Raw genomic sequence first — 23,240 nt, 5'->3', positions numbered from 1 at the left:
GCAAATATTGATATTAATGATTACTTCTAAACAGGGTTTCAGCTTTCCAACTACTATATCAAACGGTTAGTATGTCTTTTTTCAGAGACATTAAGTAGGGATAGAGATCATTCTGTAAACTACTGCAGATCCATTAAAACAACTGCCTGGATGTACTTCAACCTGCTAATTACACGGCTACTTGCCACAAAACATAAACAATAAACACAAAAAATTGTTCTAAGCCATAATATTTGATTTATTATTTAATTAAATGCAAAGTGGAATGAAAAGAGTACCTGATGGAGTATACACTAACCTGCCTATTATTTAGTAACAAGATGGCACCAAACAGTAAAAAGTGCAAAGCTGACAGAAGCGAAACAAGCTGAACATATTTACTGATGGTCAATATTCAAAGTATCTGGATGAACCTTTGTTATTCAGTGGATGTTATCTCAGAATAAGATGCCTTGGAACGTCTGAACGATCAGAATCAAGTATTCGATCAGATTACATCTATTTGGTTGTTCTCCCAGAATAAAGCTCAGGAGGCTTCTGAGCAGCCTGACATTAAGTGGAGGGCTGTTTTATATGGGACTTTATTCTAGAGCTGTAGATCTTTGCCCAAACCCGAAGGAACCTGACAGAACCCGATAGGTTCGGGCGGGTTCTGGCTTAATTTGTACCATTTTAGATGGGGTTAAGCCAGGCTTGGGCTTGCACTCCAGCTTGCACGGTTAATGAACAGTCATGCAATGCATTTCAATTAGTGCAAGAAAGTTCGATCAATCGTTTGTTACAACATCAAAACCCATCCCTGCAAAAGTGAAACAAATGATGACGGAGTCAAAAACAGTGAGCTTTGTAGAGTGGGAAAACGTACAGCAAGCTGACAGGGAAAATGACACTCGCTATATTGAAACTGCTGTCATAGTAAATGAAATGGATGTTCTTGGCTGGTGGAAGATGAATCCTATTCAAACCTTGCAAAATTAGCCAGATCAATACGCATCCCGGCCAGTAGCAGCAGCAGTGAATGGGTGTTCAGAGGTGCTGGACGCACCAACAGTGAGTGCAGAACTGCTTATCCTGGTGAGTATTTTCAAATATTAATTCATTAAAAATGCATAATGTAGAGAGAATATATAGGCTAATGTTGGCATTATTCTTTTATTGTTCAGCTTCATCGTCACCTCAAGGCCAGATTGTGAAGAGAAGTGCACTAAAAAAAATTATTCAAAAATGATTCCTTGGATTTAACTAAAAAATTTCAAGTTAAGGGCTTGAATTGAATTGAATTTATTTGGGCTAAATTTAAACAAACAAATTAAGTTGAACAATACTAAATGTAATTTGTTTGTTTAAAATCACCACAAAAATTGTTTGCAACAATTTTGCAGACAGCATTTTTTTTCAATGTGGCAAATAAGATAAATTCTGCAGAGCCTTTATCTTAATTTTGTTTCGTTATTGCCAAATTTTAGGGCAATTTAAATTTAAAATTTAAACTGCCAATTTAAAGGCTAAGTGTATGTACAGTACCTAGGTCTGTTAAGAGTGCTGAGATGTTACAATGTTATAGAGGATTTATTTTATTTCTTTGTTCCAACTTTTAAGTGGCCTATGCGTTAGTTATGAATAAATTGTTAAAACACATATAAATGACTCATTCATGCGCATATGCACATTTGAATAATGTCGGGCTGTAAATGGGTTCAGGCTATTAAAAATCCAAATGTACTTGTCGGGTTCAGGCCGAATTCTCTCTAGCTCGGGCCTAACTTGACCTGATTACAGCTCTGCTTTATTCCTTCTACATTTATCCCACTTTTTACATGGCTAATTAAAACTATACGCAAAACATTGATCTGAGCTGTAATAATTTATTAACCTTTTAACTAAATATGAACCTGACAGAAACAAAATGCATCCTCTAATAACCTACTTTATTATTCAGTCAGTCTATTCACTGGCAGTTACGCTGATTTAAAGTACCTAGAAGAACATTTGTTATTAGTTTAAGCAGTTGTTATCTGTAAATAACATACATTGGAATATATAATAAATAATTATTATTAAAATATGATTGCTACATTTCTTATCTTGATGCAAGTAAAAAAGTGCACAGCGCAGATTAGTTTGCTTGTTGGTTTTCAATATAAAATGTCAATGTCTATCATTACTTGAACAATGATAATTGAACATTTACAGAATATTTTAACAATACAGTGATAATACTGATAAGTTAAAATAATTAAGTTATGATGTGAATTTCTCATTGCATTTTATCTCTATAAATGCCCTACACAGTAAACTTACAGTAACAGTATTTATTGTTCTTTGTTTGAAGAAAAAAGAAGTTTGAAATTATTGACAGCACACTGTTGGGAGCTGTGTATAGATAGAAAAAGTTCACTTTCCTTTGGTTTGCTTGGTTGGGGTCAGTGGAGCTGCTCCTCAGCAAAACATCATTCAACAGTGACATTTCTATTAAACTGAACTCAATCATTTTTGATCTAACTAGAACTACACCACATGATATACTGTACTATATACAGATATAATACCTGCTTGATATGCTGAATATGTCCCACAAAATGAAATAATAGATTTTAAATAGAGTTGTTAATAGATTTTTTTTATCTCCTTGTTCATCTTTGTGAACCAGTTTGGATAATCTGCATTGTATTTAACATAAACACTATGAGCAGATAAGAGAATTGTGCATTTGAAGCATTGTTTTGATTCTGGTGTTTTAACGTTATTTGAACTGTTAAAGTAAAAATATAACATAATTAACAAAGATTTACCAGCAACTTTGTTACATTTATACGTCACTATACAAAAATAGTTTTAGAATATACGATGTTATATTGTTATATACGATGTCTGTTTGTTGTTGTTTTTTTTTTTTTTTTTTTTAGAGCTTTAGCTTATCCAGATACATTTAAAAGAATTTGGTCCATGGAGTCATTTATGATAAAGACTTTCAACTCCAGGTAATTTAATTTAATGTCTTCCACATTATCCAAATTTAACAACAGCATTTCAACCCTTTGCCTCAGATGTGGTACAGAAGGTGGTAAATGGTTGTGTCCTAAAGTAAAAGTGCTTTGGGTACAAGTATGCAATTCCATATCACAGATCCATGGAATTGATTTTCCATTGAATCCAGAGGTATGTTTATTGGGCAATTTTACAAACTCTAATCCCCAACGTAATTGAGCTATTAATCTTACTGAAATGCTGCTGACTATAGCTAAAAATGTATTGCTTTCGAATTGAAGGAAAGAAACTGACATAGCAATTGAACTGACTGTGCTTTTCAGAAGTTTGCAACTGTACAACTGGAGAAAATTACATATTTTAAGAGAGGAAGGGCTGAATTATTTAACAAATTCTGGAATACATTTTTAGTATTTAAAATAGTGCTACTGGATTGGATTTGATAATTTATTTCTTTTATTTTGCTAAATTATTATATATATTTTTATTTTACATTATTTGTGTGTCTTCCATTTCATGCCCTGTCTGATATTTAGCTTATTGTTATTTGGAAAAAGCAAAAACAATAAAAATATGCTAAAAAATAATTATATCTGTTCTTTGTTCAAGCTGAGCAATCTGGTAAAGCTATTTATTAAGCCTGGTAGACATATTAAAAAACAAACACATTTTAAGAAAAAAAACAGTAAAATTCTTTCACTAATTGTGCGCATATAGATTTTGTGTGTGATACGTGAATACAGATATTTTAACAAATGAACCATTATTCACCACTACATTCACACTAAAACTTACTCAAAGCCCTTATTGCCAAACTTTTGAAATGCTCTCCAAACAAACTTGATTTTGGACAAAATTTCATTACCGCTGTTCACTAGTTTGCTTAAAGTACACTACATCAAGGTTGCAGGGCTCTATTGTAACAATCTAGCAAAGTCTACAGCACATAACGCAAAAAGCAATCCGCTATTGCTATTTTAAGGATGGAAAAATACAGTTTGCGTCCTGGTGCCTGGTCTAACAGGGTTGTGCTTATTTTCTTAATGAGTAATGGGTGTGTTTTGAGCATATCTTGCATTAAACCAATCAGAGTCTCATCTACCATTCCCTTAAGAGAGAGTTGCATCATGCCATGGCACAATTGCTATTTAAATGGCGGACTTTGTAAGAGCAAAAACAGAATGATTTACTAGTGAGAAAACAGTTAAACAGACCATCAGCATGAGGATAAAGATAACTTATTCTCTTTACTCCTTCACTTTCGTAGAGTAAGGAAATGTTGTCTTACGCACTCTACTGAAGACATCCATTATGCTGTGTTCACACCAGATGCGGAAGGCAGGTCAAGCGCGAATGATTTACATGTCAAGTCCATGCAAAAGCGTGAATAGACATCCTGTGGCACGATACGTGCGAGGTACGTTAGCTCAAAATTCAAGTTCAAAAATCTGAACTTAAGCGGACAATCACGCCATTTTAACCAATCAGGAGCTTGCTCTTGTGGAGGCATGATTGTGACGTAGGGTCTGTTGTTGGTGTCCCGGGGAAAATCCTCCAGCTGACACAGACAACTTCATCAAACTAGGCTCGGCTCAGTCAGAAGCATCGCTGAAAGCCTCCATCATCCAGGTTAAATAGGAGTTTAAGAGCTCACAGAGCTGGATGCACCTCTGAAAGGTAGTGGACTCAGACACAGCCCTAAACATATCAACGCTGTTTTTCAGCCTTAATAAAGAACATAAACACTGTTATTTTCTTAATAAAATCCATGTTAGCCATTTAGCAACTAAACTAGAGTCACCAGGCACACATAAGCCCTGCCCATCACCCGAATCCGCGTCTGTTCTGTAGTGAATTTGACGTGCTAATGAAGCAGATATGACGCGCGTATGAAGCAGATTTGACGAAATTTATCCGCGTGTTCCGCGTCTCATGTGAACACAGCATTAGACCAGGGACTCTCAACCGGTGGGCCGCGACCCACTAATGGGCCTCAGAGATTCTGCAGGTGGGCTGCGAAAAAGCTTAAAATTAACTTAAATATTACACTAATTATTTAGTTTCATTATTAAATATGTCATAATAAAATGATAGTAGTAATGGTATTTCCCGTTTTCTTTTATTGAACAGGCTAATTCAGACTCTGCAAAAACAGCCTCACTGTTAAGTACAGACATAATTGTGGCCTAAATTTCCAACCCCTGCACGTCAACTGGGACTACATTCTCAGTTGTCTAACAAAACAGTCACGTAGATGTAAAGGTACATATTATTAGAGTTATAATAAACAGCTCGCGCATGCCTCAATTCTGCGATTCATACTGTGTTAGAGTCACACAAGTCCATTAATTCACAAACTATGTGTGCTCTCTCTTTGTGTGAACACTTTCAAACATCCGCATAGTTGTTCAAATTAACGTCTTGCGAGCATTTTGTAACTGACATGCGTCCGTACAGGAGGATCTAGCAAGACTCGGTGGTGTTTCAGTAGTCAACAGCTTTTCACTGATCCAGTCAGCGAACTCCAATAATGTCCAGCTACAAACTAAGCCGCCTTCATATCAATGCGTTTCAACAGATTTAGAGTTTTGTTATTTGTTTTTTGTTTTTTACTGTATTTTACATTTACAGTTAGTGCTAGGTCGTTTATTTTAATGGATATAGATCAATAGATGAATAGAAGTCAGTCTAATTCAAACCAGCAGCAGCTTTTTTTTTTTTTTTGCTATCTCCTGTAGTCCTGTCATGTTCTTTTACTGAAGAAAAGGCCCAAATACTCTGCAGCTGTAAAGAATAATTGAAGTAAAGAATTTAGTATTTTATCTATATTATGTATTATGTATTATTAGATTTTATATTATATTTAAATATATATATATATATATATATATATATATATATATATATATATATATATATATATATATACACACACACATACATATATACACAATATTTCTTTTTTTTTTATATTATTATGTAGAAAAATGTAGGGAATGATTAGTTAATGCAGAAAAGGAAAATTAAATGTTTTACTAATAAATACAGCTTTAAAATAAGCATTTTTTTCTAGACAATCAGTTTGGGCCTTCAAAAAGATTTCGGAGAAAAAGGTGGACCTTGAAGTGAAAAAAGTTGAGTGAAAAAACAATTTCTAAATTCAGTTCTAATTTCCAGCAGACAAATAAATGAGCAATAATACCGAAGTGCAATCAAAAAACTGAGTTATATCCAAACATACTTTCCTTAGTTCCCTAAAATAGCAACGCGCCAACAATGCACCTTACCAAACCTACATTCTAGACTGGCCCTAAAACTTACTCAAAGCCTTTATTATGAATTTTTTTTTTTTTTAAATGAACAACACTGCAGTTTTTTTTTTTTTTTTTTGCTTGTAGTACACTTTGTCAAGGCCTTAGTCTCAAGTTTTTCATTTGTAACATCAAAAACATTAGACAAGGAAAAATTCATGCTTATTCCTTTATTTACTTGCAAAGAAAATCAGTCGTGAGGTATATATTCTAAATCAGTAAATTTTTCTTCTTTTCATCTTGCCAAGTAACTGCCACTGAGATGAATGCCGGAGGTTCTCTCACTCCAGTTACACCAGAACTCCTTGGCTCAAACAAGCAGATTGCAAATCCATCAGGGAAACGTACCTTTAATTAAGCAGAACCAAAGCTTAAAACGTAAGCTAATCAAACACTTTCCTGCTTTGCTGCCTTCCAAGCACAACAATTTCCTTCTGGAAATACAAATCAAAGTTTAAATCCTGTTAAAAGAAAATCACCACACAAATTCTCATTTAGCAAGGCTCGCTACTGTCAATAAACAAATAATCGTTGCACACTTGCTTCAGATTTGTCTCATGAAGAGCTTTTTCTGGCATTGCTAACAGAGATCTTCCTAGAATCCATCGACCATGCGGAGCAGTGTGGTCAATAGCAAACAATCCCATGGGGAAACCACATGAATACGTGATTCACAGGTCTGATGGCACTAAGGGGGGTGGGGGGGTAAACACTGACCCCAACACCAAACACTGTTAACTTAGAGAATCAATGCTCTCTGAAGACCTTTTGCTGTATTTCAACAAAATAAAAGTTCAAAGGTTGGTTCAATAGGAGCCGTTTCAATTGAAATAACTTGATCTAAGTGAGTCCACCCACATCATGATTCAAAACATATATCGCGTAATCACATGCGCCATGAATCTAACTTGTCATTAAGTTAATGATAATACCCATCCAGAAGTGATGGGCACAAGATGAAAGCAAATCAGAAATATAATTACAGTCTTTTTTCTTTGGCACCTCGAGGGCCATTGAGAACATGTTGCAAGGCAGGACGAGACTGATTAGGAACCAGAAGGGGGATAGGAATACAGATGTAGGAGTGTGTGAAAATAAGAGTTACCATGAAAACATGACACAAGGAGAAACTGTTGGCGTGATTCATTATATCTCATTACAGACACCTAATGAATACAAATGATGCTTACTTCACCTTAAACTAAACAACTTGGAGTATTATTCACACAATGTTAAAACGCAAAGCTCATAAGCTTTTGCTTTTAAGAGCAACTGTGTGAGAATGTCATTTCTTAGTAAAACAACCTTTTTTAGAGCTAGTTTTGATATATGGTTAAGTTTTATGATTAAAATTTTTAAGGGCAAGGTTTTACATGACATCCTCATGTGCTAAGCAATAAAAGAGTTGTCTTCAAACTATAAGTGGGGTGAGGTGAGGGCTCAAAATTGCTTAATTATATTTATTAGATGCCCAGCTTTAGACTGTCCAATGAGCTGCATAAGATCAACCCACTATTTTCAGAGACATCGATAAACGTGAATTTTGAGAAATATAAATGAAGGCTGTAAGGTAGGGGTTAAGACTAATAATATTAATACATTTACAATTGTATCCTAACATATAAATTACATGTTTTTTGAATTTACATTTTGCACCTAAGATGGTTGAAAAAATTTGGATAGTATAGCAGAAAATGTAGAAGCAATGTTATAGACTTGTGTCTATAGATGTTTAGGGTAGTGCCAGCAGCTAACCCTCCCATGGTCACACACTGAAGCTAAGCAAGGCTGCACTTTGTCAGTACCTGGACAGGAGACCACATGGGAAAGCTAGGTTGCTGCCAGAAGTGGCGTTAGTGAGGCCAGCAGGAGACGCTCAACCTGCGGTCTGTGCAGGTCCTAATGCCCCAGTACAGTGACAGGGACTCTATACTGCTCAGTGCGTGCCGTCTTTCAGGTGAGACATTAAACCGAATTCCCGATTCTCTATGGTCATTAAAAATCCCAAGATGACCTTCGATAAAAAGTAGGGGGTTTAACCCCAGCATCCAGGCCAAATTTGCCCACTGGCCTCTGTCCATCATGACCTCCTAACCATCCCCATATCATAACTGACTTCATCACTCTGTCTCCTCTCCACCAATCAGCTGGTGTGTGGTGTGCGGTCTAGTGCAATATGGCTGCTGTCATGTCAACCAGATGGATTCTACACACTGGTGGTGGATGAGGAGATTCTCCCAAATGTGTGTAAAGCTCTTTGAGTGTCCAGAAAAGCACAATATATAAATGTAAGGAATTATTATTATTACAGAATTGCTTTCAGAGTATGACAACAATTGTGTCCAAGAAAGTATTATTATTTTTATTTATTTTAATAACAATATAATTTTTAACAATATAAAAAAAGAGTTAAACGTTTGAAGATTCTTGTTCATTCTAGAATATAATCCAATATTTAAAGGTGGACTGTTGTAATAAAGAAAGGACTTTTAAAAGGCAAATCAAAAGTACAGAATAATTCAAAACTCTTTTACATCATTATCTCTGCTTTGATCATTTATTTGATGTTGCTCATTGCTGCTATGATTGTAATAGTGAGTACACTGTAATTACTCTTCATGTTCTTGTTCTGCAACTACAGTAAAAAAAAAACACAAGGGCAGGAATGTTATTTATGTGAAAAATGACATTGACACGAGTCATACACTCAAAAAAATATTTTTTGTTTGTTCAAAATAATTGTTTAAAAATGAGCTGAAACAACACAATTCTCTATGAAGGTAATTCAGTAGCAAAACTCGAGAGCTTGCAAATCTAAACTTGGGCACTTGTGATAATATTTGTATGTGTAGGTTGAAATGTACACTCACAGCTCTGATGTGAGCACACACACACAACAATCAACACACTTGTGTTTTGAATTGAAAGTTGCAGATTAATAGTTGTGTATTTGTAAAATGTCATTCACAAATACAAAATGATAGACACACGTGTGCACAGCAAATTTGATTGCATCTTCGCTCTACAACCACAGGTCGGCACTCACAACCTCTCAGATTCAACAGTACAACTACAAATCTCTCACGCTCTGACTTTTGCTACACATCTCCGATCTCTGTAGCAGAACTCATCTGTGCACTAGCAGATGCGCGAGCAGTGAGGGGCGGGGCAGGTGTAAAGCTGTTTTATTGGCTGATGTCTGACCAATGAACAATGCCAGCAGCCAACAGGACTGAGGTGCAAAAGAATAATTTCAGATGATTATTTTATTATTTAGCTTATTTCAACTATTTTCTGAAAAGATTTTTGTTAAATATCATTAATTCAAGTAACCTTTACACCGCATTCTTAAATGCAAGTGGTCTAAAATAAGCAATATAAATCAATTTCACTATGAGAAGGACCTCTGTCCATAGAGTTTTAATAGACCAACACAGACATCTACAATTCTGTATATTCTTACTTTTATACAGTATCAGGCCCGTGCAGAGACTGTCAAAAGGGCATGTGCAGGATACATTTTTTGGATTGGGGGGGGGTTTGTCGCTCGCATACTGAAGAGCGGTGTTGTCGCGCGTGTTCTCATCAGATGTGTTGTTGCGCGCGTACTTTAAAGCGCAGGGGTGGGGGGGTGGGGGGTTGAGCGCGCGTAATCAAGAGCGGTGTTGTCGCTTGTCTACTGAAGGGCAGGAGGGAGGGTGTGTCGCGGGGGCACTTTTGATCGTTTTGGAAGGGCACTTTCTATCAAGACTAAAAACGGCATGTTTACTGCACAGGTTGAGCCCTATGTGTGCACGTGCCTGTACAGTATATAACTATACAGTATATGTACAACTTCTTTTAATTTTTTCTAAATTATATAACTTTACATTCAAACTGCATTTGGATTAGGGATGTCCAGGGGCCTCATGTATAAACGCTGCGTACGCACAAAAACTTTGCGTACGCCAGGTTTCACGCTCAGAATCGCTCACGTTTGGATTTACTAACAATGAACTGAACGTGGGAATGTGCGCAGCTTCACGGCAGCTTTCTGGCTGGCGTACGCACATTTTTTGTGCGTGTCTGTTTTATTTCCATTGGCGACTCCTAGAGGCAGTTGTGTTAAATTCCTCTCTACAAAGTGTCTGAGCCTTGCAATGGCAGCTGTATTAGACGGGTTCATCTAGCAGGTATATAAGGTTTCCATACCATACATTTGACCAGCTAAACATTAAAGTACAATTTGCAGCGGTCGCCTGTTTTCCCAATGTAATCTGAGCTATCCACTGAGCTATCATTTGAAAATGAATTTGCATGCATGAATCAGAAACATTTCCATTCAATAAATGTGCAAATAAAATATGATGCACAAACTTATTAATGATTCCTACTTGTCTTTCTCGTGATAAATAGTTGGCAAAATCTGATATGTAGTGGGGGAAAAAAAGAAGAAAGAGTTCATCAGACGCTGGATTTGAACCGAGTTCATGCTCGAACATGTCAAAACATGTTGACATGCGCTTTACGAGCTGCGCCACTGAGACTGTTAAGGGTACTGCAACATTTTACAGATATAAATCACACTATTCATTTTTTAATTCACTCAGTGCGATGTTCAGACCCAACTGTGTTAACCGCATCAGCTAAACTCTCCCACTCTATTTTTTTCTTTTGTTGTTAATTCCGGAGAACAAACTTGCAAATAACACCGCTTTTCTCCGGTCTACCTCCGAAAGCAGCACCTCCAATTCACGTTCTGTTCAAAGTTTCTCTTCTTGCTTGCTTTTGCCTTTGCTTTTTCGTTGGGTTTTGCCAAAGTAGAGTCATTAGCATATTCCTACGGGGGAGGAGACAGGGAGGGGTTTTGTGCTCGTGCATGTTGCGCTCAGTTTCACGTTCATTCGGATGTACAAAAGAATATGCGTGAGATTCGGCACGCAGTGTTTCATACATCTGAATTTTTTTCTGCGTACGCACATTTACAGCTTTGTGCGTACGCAATGTTTTAGTAAGATTTCCACGCAAGTCTTCGTACATGAGGCCCCAGATCCGGTCATGTGGTTTCAGACTCAATCGGAATCGGACATTACTACTATACAAATATATAGACTCAAATATATATATAGACTCAAATATATATATATATATATATATATATATATATATATATATATATATATATATATATATATATATATATATATATATACATATATATATATATATATAGTAGACATTATTTTTAATGCATCTATTGTTATGCGGTGGCACAGTTAGACCTCTCCCTTTACTCTCGCTTTGTTTCAGAGATGCTATTGGTTAAATGCCGGCAAAATAGAGCACAGAAGCAGCTTGAAGCAGAAAGAATGATTATGTCTGCGGTCTGGAGATATTATAAAGTTAATGACGACAACTTTGCTATAGCAAACTGTGTGATATATAAACTTGCAGTACTTGAGGTGCTTTGTTTTTATATAATGTTTAAAATATATTTACTGCTGCACTTAAGTCCAAAATTTAAAAAATTTGGTTTTTATTGATTCATTGTTTAAGCTACCTCACGGAAATGTTGAATGTAAGATAAGAAGAATTAAATAAAAAATAAGGAACATCCTGGATCTGTTTCTTCACTCTTCTTTATTCTTTTTTTTTATGTATTATAGAAGTATCAGGTTACGGTATCGGAAGATCAAAATCAAAGGACTCGGACTCAATGGCAAAAAACCTAATTGGGACATCCCTAATTTGGATACACACTAAGAATATTACTCAATACTAAGAAAAACTCAATACTTTTGGTTTAGAGGAGACAGATTCACTATTTTTCACTGCAAGTCTTGGGTTCAAAACCCGCCACATTCAAAGCATTTTTTCTCTCAAAATAAGCTAAAAAACCCAATTGAATGTGATCAGATGTATATTAGAAACAGTGATGCACATTGGCCTATTTTCTTTAGCTGGAGTGGGCTGTGGATGAATGACAGCAGTGTGTGTTTCTGAGAGCTGTCAGTTAATGGAGAGAAACACTGTGCACAATTGTAGATGAATGCCTGTGCTTCAGGACCTGCGGCTAAGCAGAGCGCTGGAAACCACTTAATGCAGCAAACATTAAAATTTTCAGCTCAACAAGTTCACTCGTTACACAGAGAGAATCCACACAAACAGAATGTTCAATCGAGACATGAACTGTAATGGAACAGACTGACAAAATTAACTATCATGCCAAATTTGTGTTTTAGGAACCATTTATTCTGTCTTTAACCCTTTAACTTCCATTGAAAAGGAGTCCAATTTGTTTGGTTAAACTGTGTTCCTGACACCACAACACAAATTTAGCTTTTCTTTTTCTTATTGTTATTTTTTTTTAATGGTTATCTATGGACAAAATGTAAGCCAAACAGTTATGATTCCAGTTAAAGGGTTAAAGAAATAATCTAAAAATGATGACTACTTTACTAACAATTTGCATTAAAACAGTACAAGTCTAAATTACTAAACATTCTCTGCAAAGAATAGCGAATTTGTAGGAATTTTCTGGCCAAGTTTTATGTGAGTAGAGTATTAGAAGTAATCATGCAATGCAATTTACTTTGCACTTTTCACATTTTGGATATTTGCTGGGGTGGACTTGATAATTTAGAGGCCCTAAGCAATTAAAGGTATGGGACCCTAGCATTGAAACTCAAACCAATCTCTTTCTCTATAGTTTTTTTTTTCTCGCTGTAGATTAGTTTTTTTTATTTTGTTTTGTAAATAAATTGCATGTTTAAACTTATTTAAAAGGCACCTATGATGAAAATTATCTTTTTAAATCTGTTTGGATAGAATTGTGTGTAGGTATAGTGTGTCCACAGTCATATTGGAGTGATATAAACAAAATAAGTCTCTTTTTAAAAAATTCCTGAAGTTAAAATAGCATTCAAATCCCTCCCTTTTTGAGGCTGAAAGCAACTTGACGTAGGAGTGTGGTTTTCCCACCCAATGAATTTATTGACAGCTGCGTATTAACATGTCTTTGTTGTAACGCGTATATTCATATCAACAAGACAGGACAAGCCAGAAATCCCAAGTCTCCCGGAAGTTCCGGGAGTCTCCCGCAAATCCATAGAGACTCCCGGATGCCCACAAGCGAGTGATAATCTCCTGGAAATCGTGGGTCTCACTTCTGGTCCTGAAATAAGTCCCGCAGCCTTCTCACCCCTCACCACCGGATAACTCCTTGCTCTCCAGACACATCGCGTGCGTTTATTTTGTAAATTGACGTAAGGGATATCCATACAGCAGTGGATATTAATGTGTATCTTGTCACATTTGCGTGCAAAAACAGTGCAAAGCTAAACACAAGTGTCTCTCTGTGTGTGTGTGTGTGTGTGTGTGTGTGTGTGTGTGTGTGTGTGTGTGTGTGTGTGTGTGTGTGTGTGTGTGTGTGTGTGTGTGTGTGTGTGTTTGTGTGTGTGTGTGTGTTTGTGTAAACTTTGTAACGACGTTGTGTGTGACTCATCATTGCAACTTCACAACATATGCATCCAATAATCATTGGTAAAGTTCTTACTGTAGTATTTCTCACAAACGTTATGTGAGACTTGCTTCCTTCGTGCCTGTCTGTTGTCTGACGCAGGCGAGGGCGGAAATGTGGAGTCACACTGACAGGCACGTGGGAACGGTGGGCGGGGAGGATTAGCATTAAAAGCACAGTACACAAAAACAGCAACAAGCTGTTTAGAGCTAAAAATCACAAACTTTTGAAAGCTATAATAAATAATCTAATGGGTGTTTTGAGCTGAAACTTTACAGACACATTCTGGAGACACTAAAGACTTATTTAAAATCTGGAAAAGGGGTAAACTAGGTGCCCTTTAAATAAATGTATATAAAAAAAAGTGTAAAAACATATTTAAACTATATTTCATATATTTTAGTATTTAAATGAACCTTTATCTTCTTAATTTAAAGAAGATTAAATTAACCCCCAAAAAAATTTGGTCAAAATTCTCATTCTTGCACACTCTACCTGCCTCTACTCTTATCGTTGGCAGGAAGTGTCTTTGAACCGCTAACACACCTCACGCATGCGCAGTACAGAAGGAATGTTCCACTATTCTTTGGGGCCACCAGTGTTAAAAACGTAACAATTATAGAAAGATTTTACAACAGATGAAAGAAAATGTATAAGAGAGCTATATGATTAATGTAGGCTTCCTGGCATTGGTTGGGAACCCCTAATTACCCAGGGCCATAAGCGCTGCTTACCCCGCTTTATTAGTTAAGTCTGCCCCTGGGTATTAGCACCATTATTTAACACCTAAAATAGCCTTAAATGTTGAGCCTCAAGTGGTTGCAGTTATTGCAATGGCCATATTGCACTGTGCCTGGTCATAGGTCCAAGAGTATCTGCATGCAGTCTTAGATTTGCAAGCTGAGACTGCATGTCTCACATATGCAGTGCCAGACACAATGCACTCAATGGAGCTAGTGATGTCACTGTTAGGGGTAGGGTTAGAGATGGGGTTTGTTGTGAGCTTTAAAAGCATTGTATGCAGACCAGCTTGCAACTGCACTAGGTCTGCATCCATACTCCTTTCCATACTGTAGGTCTTTGGCTCTTCTTAATTGTCAATATGCTAATTTGTGCTGCACTTATTGCGTTGGTCAGTATGTAATAAATAAGACATAACATCTTTGTTCTTTAATTTGTGCATTGTCTATAAATCCTCCATAGAAATTTCCATGCTGTTTTGGAATTATGCTTTCAAGTAAATTAGCTATTTTTTTTACAGTATTTACTCATCCTCATGTTTAAATGAAGTCTGTTATTCTTCAGAATCGAGTATATCCCAATGTAGAAACCTAAAACATTGGTAAAAGTCTTAAAATTTACTATACTAAATTACTGTCCTTTTGACAGCCATTCTGAAATTGTATTGACTGCATGCTTAATTTTTTTTAATGCAATAGTCAATAAATTAAATGAATTTTTCAAATTCTTTGAACTAACTTTTAATCCATATAAAAATTAGCTTTCATTATTTATCAAGGTCAATGCTTCTTTTAATATTTATGTTGTGTTAACCACGGACAAGATTTCTGTTTGTCCTCATTAGAAGAACTAGAGCTGCTCTTGTAAACGAGAGATAAATATGCAGGCTGATAGCAGCGCTGTATTTTCCCTGATTAAAGTTGGAGCTGTGGGGCATGAGTAAACATTCATGCCCATGCAATCACAATGGGCCACCTGAGTGACAAGTCATCCCATAGCAGAGTTCTCAGCCTCATCCTTGCCAAAAATAAATAAATAAAAAAATCACTTCAGTGTAAGCACACACCATAAAAAAAAGAAAAAGTCAACTTGAAATGACACATTGATACCAAAACATTACATTTGATCAGCATAGAAATAACCTGAATGTGTCAATTAAATGTCATTGTTTCTGGATGAGAGTTTAATTAATTAGACTCCCAGCCATGCATTTAATGAGAACAACAACACTTTTGACAGTTCTATGGATCTGCCTCATGGCACAGCAACGCAACTATTCCTCGATGATCAAAGCAGAGAAGTATAATAGGCTTTAATTGGAATGTTTATTCTGAAGCTTAATTACATACAGATGCGTCAGAATGAAAATGCCACAGTCGGGGAGGAAATGGAAGTGATATTTGAGAGTGAAAAAGATAGGTGATGCATCAGTGAACCTGCAGAGGAAACTCATTTAATGACACAGATTGTTTCTGCGATGTCCTGAGTAAATTGTTACCGCTGGCACTTACATAACCCACTGTGGCAGGCCCACATATCTCCCACTGCATGCTCTAATAGGAAAACGCAATTGCTAAAATGAAATTCAAGATCTCACAGATTTAAAGACACACAACTCTTTACTTTCTTTGCAACACTTTACAATAAAGTTTCATTTTTTAACAATGACAGCACTGACTAAATTAACAACAAATACCTATCAGACTTAAAAAGAGAGAAAATGTAATAAATGTATGTCATTGTCTAATTAATAAACTAATTATAAACACTAAATAACTACTGAGTTTGCAAACACTATGTGTACTGTTTTACTGAGCTCAACCTTTCAGACAGTTCAGTGAAGACTGGCCACGTTGTTATGCAACACTGTGATGTGAAAATGAAACTTCTAACTGGCATAAATTATCATATAAAAGACAACGGCAGAGCTCCTCTCCACATAGTGTATTATGAAGTATCAATCATGTAGCAAGCTTTAATGATGCTTTACAGAGACGCACCATTCTAATGTGTGAAATCTGCTAATGCATTAACCAGCCTGCCACTTAAACAGCCGCTCAGAATGGATTATGATGCACTATTGTTTACTGTGGCTAAAAGCATACATTCATAACATAAAAATGACCTCTTTTTAAACAAAGGCAAACAAGAAACCACATGAGAGAGATACATACTTTTCTTTATATATGAAGTACTTTCCAGGAGGATTGATTTAGTAAATTTTGTCTTGCAGGAGATTATTGTCTGATAGATTGAATAGACACAATAAGTTTGGTTAACTTTAGTTAGTCATGTGATGGATAATTGTAGGCTTGCAAAATATGGTATTGAGTGGAAATTTACACAACAGCATTTTCTTTTCTTTCTATTTTTTGTGAACAATTGTTTTTATTATTTCAGTTTTTGTTTAATGTAGAAAGGATACAGCATTTGACTTTACCATAAAACAACCCCACATATCCATCCAAGTAGACTTTTTTATGATAACAGATTTCTGTAAAATAAAAAAATAAAAAGTACAAAGTTAAACCAAATAAAGTGTAGAAGTACAAAAAAAAATTACAAAAAAAATAACTATTGCATCATGCGATACATAAAGTACATATAAACAAAAAGCTGTACATTACAAGGTAGAAACAAAAGATTTGACAATATCTAAATCTATAATTCCAGGACTTCAAAGTTTTTGACAGATCTCCATGTATGTGCGCTGTTGAAAGTTCCATAAAAATAATGTCCAGCAAATATGGGCCCCATTGACTTCTACCTGTTATATGAGGAAGGATCCAGCAGCAGACCAACATTTTTTTAGCAGCTACAATTGAAGTCAGAATTATTACCCCCCAAATTATTAACTTCTGTTTAATGAAGAGAAGATTTTTTTTCAGCACATTACTAAATATAATAGTTTTAATAACTCATTTCTAAAAATAATCTTATTTTGTGAAATTTGCCACATATGTTTGTAATGAGGCAATAAGCACATGTAGACTGCTAAGTGTTTAAGGCACGTTTAAACATTCAAGTTAGGATTATTAGCCCCCCTGTTTATTTTTTTCCCTAATTTCTGGTTAACGGAGATAAGATTTTTTAAACACATTTCTAAACATAATGGTTTTATTAAGTATTTTCTGATAACTGATTTATTTTTATTTTTGCCAGTAAATGATATTTTACAAGATATTTTTCAAGACACTTCTATATACATCTTAAAGGCTGATTTATACTTCTGCGTCAAACGTCGGCATATGCTACGGCGCCTACGCATAGCCCTTCACCTTGGCCGTCGGCCAGGGGCGTTGCGAGGGGGGGGCTTTGGGGGCTTAAGCCCCTGATGTATTGTCAAAAGCCCCTGATCTTTTGGAATATGTTGCACTTAAATAAAAATAGGTTGCATAACATTTATTTTGTTATCAAAGTTCTGACAATTAACACGTGTATATCACGCATATTCTACCTAAAGCAGCGTTTGTGTCGGGTATTTAAAGAGTAATCCATTCAGCAGTACCTGTTTCTACCGGCAGGTGGGAGTGGCTCTGTTGTCACATGGTTTAAAAATATTCCGCCACTGCACATTATTCATTATTTTGAGCAGCTGAAGCTGAAGAGGTAATAATACAACTGTTTCGCAAAACTGAATAGTTCTAGCTAAGTTACAGATAAAGCTTAATATTTGTTTTTAGAGCAGAAAATGTGTGTAGTTTTGGTGAAATAACATAACTGTAGGTAATCAATAAAATGTGCTGCACATTAATGTAAATACATGCGAATTAGTCAGAAAAATGTAAATTGTACTTGCTTTATATATATATATATATATATATATATATATATATATATATATATATATATATATATATATATAGACATCTTTATCTAGATATGATATAGCCAGTCACATCTGTTTCTGTAATAGTTAAATCACAGTGAGTTCATGTATCTAGCATATTATTTTATGGCTATATTCTACAGTAACATGCTTTGTCAGTTAGCAGCGGATTATAAATCGACTTTCTTATGAAAATACCTAATGCCCCCGGGCCCCCCTGTTTATTTTTTTAACACATTTCTAAACATAATAGTTTTAATAGCTCATCTCTAATAACTGATTTATTTTCTCTTTGCCATGATGACAGTAAGTACTTGACTAGACATTTTTAAAGAAACTTCTACACAGCTTAAAGTGACATTTAAAGGCAGGTTAGGGTAATTTGGCAAGTCAGTGTATAACGATAGTTTTTTATGCTGACTATCGGAAAAAAATATAGCTTAAAGGGGCTAATTATTTTGACCCTTAAATGGTTTTTAAAAAATGTAAAACTTTTTTTTCTAGCCTAAATAAAACAAATAAGACTTTCTCCAGAAGAAAAAGTATTATCAGACATACTGTGAAAATGTCCTTGCTCTGTTAAACATCATTTTGAAAATATTTAAAATAGAAAAAAAAATTTAAAAGGGGGGCAAATAATTCTGACTTCATCTACATTTATTGTCACAGTCATGTAAATGATCAGTTTAAGCCTTTTTTATGTTTATTCAGATCTTATTTTCATTCAACTCCAGCAATAGCTGGATTCCTTCATCCATAATATTAGGGTTTTCCTGGAATATTCTACAACTTTTGTGAGGCATATATGGAATTTCTGCTCAAGTGTGAATGAAACAGGCATTACATGCATTCAAAGTGCTACAATGCCCACATCAACCTATTTTGAGGAAAACTAAAAATCTCCCTCTAAAGAAATTTGAAGTTAACACATTTCTAGCATTTAAATCTTTATTTTTTGTACTATTTTTGATACAATTGTTTTTTTAAAAAAGCCCATTAAATATCAATATTCACCTCTCAAAAAATGTAACTACACGTCGCAACAACGCGTAGCGCAAGCTCTGTGACGGGTCGGCTTGGTAGTACTGACGAGTCAGGGCGGGACCGAGAGCCGCGTGAATAGCGCGAGCGATAAAATATATAACTTAAAAGGGCTAATAATTGTAACCTTAAAATGTTTTTTTTTTAAATTAAAAACTGCTTTTATTCTAGCCGAAATAAAACAAATAAGACTTTCTCCAAAAGAAAAATTATCAGACATAATAAAATTAGAATAAAATCATAAATGTCACTTTAAGTTGTATATAGAAGTGTTTTGAAAAATATGTAGTAAAATATTATTTACTGTCATCATGGCAAAGATAAAATAAATCAGTTATCAGAAATTATATATTAAAAGTATTGTTTAGGAATGTGTTGAAAAAATCTTCTCTTCGTAAAACAAAAATTAGGGAAAAAAATAAACAGGGGGCTAATAATTCAGGGGGGCTAATAAATCTGATTTAAATGCTTAAACGTGCCTTAAACACTCAGTAGTCTACATGTGTTTATTGCCTCATTACAAACATATGTGGCAAATTTCACAAAATACACAATAAATTAACTAAAGATGCCAATAAATATTTCTCTCTCTCTCGGGTGGCACTCAACAAATTTACAGTCCGTTTATCCACAATTTGCATCCTGATGCACAGATGGTGGAGAACTGCATTATTATTTTATTATTATTAAAATCATTACAATAATTAAAACTCTGCAGTTTAACAAGCTGAACATTTTTGTAGTATGAATCTAATATATTTTCTCAGTTTTCTCAGTATTATTTTTTCAAGTATAACTGCATTTAATGTAATTTAATGGATTTATAAATTGATCTTTTTTATTTATTAAATCAGGAAAGCTTCTCTGCATGGTGCTGGATTGTGGCTAAAAGGACATCTGCTGTGGAAAACGTATGCAAGAGAAGTTGGCGGTTTATTTTGCTGTGGCCACCCCTGATAAATCAGCGACAAAGCCGAAGAAAAATAAACAAATTAATGAATGAATCAGGAAAGCATTGTTGTTAATAAGCACATTCCTTTGCACTTTTCACCCCACAGAACTAAGCGACTTTACTGTAAAAAAGCACATATTTAAAGTCCTGGTTTCAGTAACAATCAGCAGTGTAACTGCAAGCATATGACTGCAGATGCCGTGACCCCTATTTCCTTTCCAGTAATCCATATCGCTCGCTCAGCGCTGAGAGGTTAATCACACCGAAGGGAAACCTCCCCCAATCCTCCTCTCCTATCCACACAATGCCATGTTTAAATATAGCAGACAGATTATTAAATACATAATGATCTTTATAATAGTTAATCAATTTAGAGGCAATATAGTTTCACACTTAAGCAGCACCATTTAAAGTATTAGGATAACACAAGCTAAATTATAATATCATATCGCATTATTCATAAAGACAACTGCGGTTGTATAATAAATCAATTAATAAAGGTCAATGCCAAGGAGCCACCGCAGCATAAACCTTTCAATGATGGAATGCATCATAAAGTCATGAAGTGTGAAAAGAAAAACACATTAAAGTGCTCATCTAAATGCAAAAGTCAATCTGGAAACTCAAATCGTCATTGTAATAGGATCTCGAAAATAGAAAGTCCTCATCTATTAAAGCAGTCGTTGATAGATTGCATTGTGGAGCAGTGATTTATTTCATTCTTCCTGCTTTCTTTGCATAGCTCATTGATCCTAAACACACAAGTCAACAGAGTGATCTATTAAAAATGTAGAGGTTAGGCCAGGTAGCCCTCCGGCACACAGTCTGGCTGGCCAAGCAGTGCCAATCATAGAGAAATAGACAAAATCTCATCATCTGTCAGCATTTTTGCTCAGAAAGATGAGGGACATGGCAGATGTTTAGCTAATCAGCTAAAATACTGTACAAGGACTGAAGCAAAAACGTCAATGAAGTGATAAAATGTGTCAGTTTCACTATATGGATATGAATTCACATCCAGGATTCCCACCCTAAGCCAAATGTAAAATATCCTTTCTTTTTAAGCAGTCTTAATATATATAATAAGTATGCCACGGTTCTCAATATATTATTGAACTGTACGGTATGACTTCCACGGTTCAATACGCGCTTGTGAATTGCGTTTTTTTTCGGTTTTGCGTTTAAATAATTTATGTGCATTTTATATCTCCCCGAATTTACTGTGTGTGCCTGTAAGTCCATGAGCTGAGATAAGGAAACTCCTCCCGGCGAGTAAATATCCAATGCTCTAAAGTTAGGGGGCGCTTGACATTGCCCTGAAAGGCACGCACAACTCTCACCGTGAGATGTTTAATGTTTTCGGATAGAGGCACACGCGTTGCTCCGCTTGTGCGCGCATTTTGTCATTCTGACATTAGAAATAACAAACCTTCAAGCAGAAAAGACGTGATATGGGAACAGCCGCTGCTATAGTTAGTCCGGTGTGCGTGCGTATTTTGTAAGTTGGCAACTTGTCATAACTTTTCCGTGCAACAGAAATGCGGCTTAGAGAAGCCTTTAAGATTAATTAACTGACAAATTAAACCGCAGTTAATATTGAAATCAGCTAATTGTTGCATCACTATTAATGATTACAGTGCATTGTACAAAAGGTATTTTCTACAAAACATATTCAAATGTTTTCGGCTGTCCGCACCACTCGCTTATGGTGACTCACGCTCTGCGCAGCCTCTGTAGCTCAAGCTGAATTGAACAGACGCACAACACTTCATAGCTAAAGCGGCCTATTTTCGACTGAACTAAATTTATTTTTATGTCTTAGTCACACTATTTGGAGGGCCAGAACAAATTGCCTCGGGGGCCGGGTTCGTACTGCGGGCCGCCAATTGAATAGCCCTGGACTACAGTCTCACATTTTTTCAGCACCGAGATAATTAAAATGGTTTATTTACGTTTACTTAAGTACAAATATGTTTATTTGAAATGGCCAATTTATCTTTTTTAACTTCACATGTATATGTTTATTTTCAAAATGTAGGATTTTATGTGTTCCCCAGTTTTTACAAGGGCTACCAGCAGCTGTGAGATTCCAGTTTTTTTTTATACAATACACTAGGAACTAGTGTACTTTTCTTGGCTTTTAAGTGAAACAAATTGAGTATTGCAATAAATCGTTTTTATTTTTTTTATCTTTAACCTCTCACTGTTCCTATTGCCTATAGAATAATAATAAAAAAAAAACCGAGGTATGTATTGAACCGTGGGCTAACTGTACTGTTGCATCCCTAAAATCAAGCAAATAACACAAAAGTGAGCTTGCATTTTTTTTTAATTAACTGATTTCCTGCAGATTTTTGAAGAGACATAAAAATTCATGTTTTTTTTTTATTATTTAGTCATTAATTTATCAAATATGACTGATAGGCTTTATATATTTAGAAGGAATTAGAGCCCTGTGGTTATTGAGGTAAAAAAAAGTAATTAATTGATTTCATTTCTTTTTGGCTTAGTCCCTTTATTACACATCTGGGGTCGCCACAGAGGAATGAACCGCCAACTTATCCAGCATATGTTTTACGCAGTGGATGCCCTTCCAACCGCAACCAATCTCTGGGGAACATACATACACTCTCATTTACACACATACACTAAGGACAATTTTAGCTTATCCAATTCACCTATACCACATGTGTTTGGACTTGTGGGAGGAACCGGAGCACCCGAAAAAAACCCACGCGAACGCGGAGATAATATGCAAACTTCAGCCGAGGCTCGAACCAACGACCTCCTTGCTGTGAAATGACAGCACTACCTACTGCGCCTACTCCGCGTCCAAAAAAGTCATGATAAAATGTAATTATGTACACGTGTAAATTTGTG

The 23,240-nt window shown here is 35.5% G+C and overlaps 1 long non-coding RNA gene across 2 annotated transcripts in view; it reads right to left on the bottom strand.

Moving 5' to 3' along the window:
* Positions 1-23,240, bottom strand: part of LOC101884827 (uncharacterized) — a 100,613-nt gene that overhangs the window by 47,006 nt on the left and 30,367 nt on the right. The gene's annotated exons all lie outside the window — the stretch shown is intronic.

This window comes from Danio rerio, chromosome 9 (genome assembly GCF_052040795.2).
Source record: "Danio rerio strain M-AB ecotype USA chromosome 9, GRCz13ab, whole genome shotgun sequence".
Classification (NCBI taxonomy): Eukaryota; Metazoa; Chordata; class Actinopteri; order Cypriniformes; family Danionidae; genus Danio; species Danio rerio.
The sequence above is the reverse complement of the archived record's forward strand: the minus strand, read 5'-3'. Positions and strand labels throughout refer to the sequence as shown.